At 36.3% G+C, this 3768-nt stretch overlaps 1 non-coding gene across 1 annotated transcript; it reads right to left on the bottom strand.

The window, feature by feature from the left end:
- Positions 1-3232: 3232 nt before the first annotated feature.
- On the bottom strand, positions 3233-3339 carry LOC145127928 (small nucleolar RNA R71). Its single transcript, XR_013716533.1, has one exon. It is a non-coding gene; the product is annotated as a small nucleolar RNA R71 (small nucleolar RNA).
- Between the last annotated feature and the right edge of the window lie 429 nt (positions 3340-3768).

The raw sequence follows: 3768 nt of genomic DNA on the forward strand, positions 1-3768 counted from the left end.
CATTAGTATCATATGTTATTTAGCAATATCACTTTAATATGACTCTTGAGCATACTAGATCTTTCAAGTGTGAGAAAGGATCTAGTTATTAATGGGTTGTCATTTTGGTATTTGATAGCACGGGGATTTTAGCGGATCTGCAGTCAGAGTTTTATCCGTGGGTTCCAGCTGTTTGAGGTGAGTCTCCTCACTGTACTATGGGTCGAAGGCACTAGTTTCGGCCCATTTGGCTGATATTATTGGAAGACCAGGGGGTGGCCCTTGGCATTTGTATGAAATACCCGAATGTGGCTCCTGGAATAACTGTATGGAAGACCTGGGTTCGGACTTTGGCAGTTAAGTAGATAGTTAGTTATACTTTGTATAGTTGTAATACTTGTAATATATTAATAAATCACAATAACATTATTCTCAAAAATCCTTCCTATCAAATTGCACTGGTGAAGGCAACCCAAAAAGGGACCATGCTACAATCGGGTCAAGTACATACCAGTTATAGTTATGGGCTTAGACATCAAATCCAACATTAGTATCATATGTTATTTAGAAATATCACTTTAATATGACTCTTGAGCATACTAGATCTTTCAAGTGTGAGAAAGGATCTAGTTATTAATGGGTTGTCATTTTGGTATTTGATAGCATGGGGATTTTAGCGGATCTGCAGTCAGAGTTTTATCTGTGGGTTCCAGCTGTTTGAGGTGATTCTCCTCACTGTACTATGGGTCGAAGGCACTAGTTTCGGCCCATTTGGCCGATGTTATTGGAAGACCAGGGGGTGGACCTTGGCATTTGTATGAAATACCCGAATGTGGCTCCTGGAATAACTGTATGCAAGACCTGGGTTCGGACTTTGGCAGTTAAGTAGATAGTTAGTTATAGTTTGTATGCTAGTTGTCTCTGTGATGCTTGCATGGAAGACCAGGGGGTGGCTCCAGGCACTTGTCTCTAATACCCAGGGTTTTGGCCCTAGCCTGGCAAGGAAAGACCACGATACGGCTTGTAGAATAATGGCAAGACTATGGTTGGCACATAGCACCTTCCTCTGCATGTACGATAAGTATGATATGTATGATGTGTTTTGTATGTGATATTTTGTGGAACTCACTAAGCCTTGTGCTTACAGTTGTTGTTTATGGTTTTAGGTACTTCCGGTTCGAAAGGGAAGGGCCCGGCTTGATCGCAGCGCATACACCCATATTTTCTGCAACCTTGAGATGTTTGGATTGTACTCTGATAACTGTTTTTATTATAAAATACCTTTAAGTGTTTAAGTAAATGATAAATGGGTGTTTTGGTTGTTTTAAAAATGAAATTTTTACCTTCATATTTTGGGGTGTTACAAATGGAGAGGAATGTAATCGATTTCTAAGGAGAATTACGACTGGAAACCCTTGGAAACTCAGAAGAAGTCGGAGAATCAATTGGAGCTCATGGATTAAAGAAGATTTAGAAGATTTCTACATTGATCTAGTTGGTTTGCTAATCATTAGTTATGGCTAGCTTAATTTACATGGATCTTATGTGTTTTTCTGCTACAATGAGAGGCTAAAACCCTTTTACTTCTGTTTGGTGAAGATGAACCTAATCTATATGTGTTGATTTCGATTATAGGATGTTTTATATTTGATTTTACTTGTGATTGATAATTAAAACCTTAACATGTTTTAGTTATAATTTATATTGCTTATAAATCATATTTTTTGTAATAATTGATCATATTAATTGCATGAATTTGACTCCTAATTCTTTATGATCACTAAATAATTAGAGCTAGGATTAATCACATCTTAATTAAGTAATTAAAGATAATAACTTTAATTGTGTTAGAGAGCATAATTAATCTTAATTTGTGCTTGGTTGCTTAACTTGGTCATAGGAAAGTAACTTTTATCATTCATAGTCCAATTTGTGCTTATTATCGATTTGGTGTTTAACTTGTGCATGATCATTGCTTGGTAATTCATAGATTGGTAGGCCTAGATATTTGATCATACTAGCTAGTAAAAAATTGGTAATCAATATAATCTATCCATTAGAAATCAACCATAGGAGAAGGTGAAATTAGATCTAAGCAGAAGTGTTCTTTAATTCTTGAAGTTAGTTGTTTTCTTTGCTTGCTTAATTGTTTAGTTGATAGTAAGTTCTTCTGCTCTTGAAAAATCAGTAAAAACCCCAATCATAGTGTGTTTCTTAGTTTAATTAGAAGTAGTTATTTTATTTATTTGAATTTCGTTCCCAGTGTTCGACACCCGACATATCTGAGCTATTCTATAATTTGACTAGGTACACTACATATAGCCATAGGTGCATAGTTAGTAAAGTTTTGTTAGTTTATAAATTTAATTCTGATAAGTATATTTGTGCACATCAAGTTTTTGGCACCGTTGCCAGGGAACGACTTATTTGATTTATAGTTTAATTGCTTTTAGTTATTCGATCCTTTTTGTGTGGTAAAATCCACAAAAAGTTATTTTTCTGTATTTGTTTTTCTTTCTGAACAACAACCACGTCGTGGTTATATTAACCATGTCATGGTGTCGTCTCAGTTAATTTTTACTTTAGTGATTTTTATTCCTTTTACGCGTTTTTGTTTTTTTTTGTTTTTATTGCAGTGATTTATAACCCGAGGATCTAAAACTCCAATAGTTCCACCACTTCAAGATCAAGAATCTGCTTTTCAAAAAAAGAAGAACAAGAAAGTCAACGAGTCAACAAGCACTTATCAATCAGAAAAAGGATTTGAAAGTTTCGAGAGGATGACTGGTAACTAGGGAATTGAATACAGGCCATAAACATCCACCGAAGAAAGTTCATACGCAGACATAAAAAAAGCGAGGTTGAAGAGATGACGGATATCACGAGAATGACTATGGAGGATTACAAGAAGAGGATACGTGAAGATAGTAGACTTGGTCTTGTACCACCCGCGATACCAGCTGAAAGAAGTTTTGAGCTCAAGGGGCATATTTTATTAATGCTCAAGGACATACCTTTCATCGGGAAAGAGTATGAAGATGCATTTAAGAATATTGACGAAATAAAGGACATTGCAAACTACTTCAATGTTCTTAACGTGCCAAGAGAATTTGTGTTACTTAGGATACTTCTGGTGACATTTATTGGTAAAGCTAAGGTTTGGTTGAAGTCACTTGCGCCCGTATCCATTACCACATGGGCAAATCTTTGTGATGCTTTTATTGAGCAATTTAATCCTCCATCAAATATCTCCAAGCTCAAAAAGAATATTTCTAATTTTCAACAAGAAGTTGGAGATTCCTTATATGAAGCATGGGAGAGGTACAAGAGCTTGCTTAGAAGTTTTCCTCAACATGATCTTAATGTCCAACAAGAAGTGTCCATTTTCTATGATGGAGTGAATGTCACAACTAGACAACTTCTTGACTCCCGACGACCAATGACGAAGAAGGGACCAACCACCATTAAAGAGTTGATTGAAGAGTTTGCAAAGCATTCACGTGAGTACCATAACCCATGAGAGGATGTTACTATAGGTAAAGGAGATGGAGGGAACGAGAACATGGCTGCGGTTTTGTTAAAGTTAGAGAGTATGGATCGGAGGATGACAAAGATGGATCAATCAATCCACGCGATAAGAGTTAGGTGTGATAATTGTAGCGACCCACATTTGAATAAGGATTGTGATCTAGATGAGAATGGTAACCAAAAAACACAAGTTTCCTACTCTAGTGGTGATCGATTTGATGAAGATTGGAGGAAGCCTAAAAAGGAGTGGTTGCCATATGA

Source organism: Lactuca virosa, chromosome 7 (assembly GCF_052849685.1).
Source record: "Lactuca virosa cultivar CGN04683 chromosome 7, Lactuca_virosa_CGN04683_v6, whole genome shotgun sequence".
NCBI classification, from domain to species: domain Eukaryota; kingdom Viridiplantae; phylum Streptophyta; class Magnoliopsida; order Asterales; family Asteraceae; genus Lactuca; species Lactuca virosa.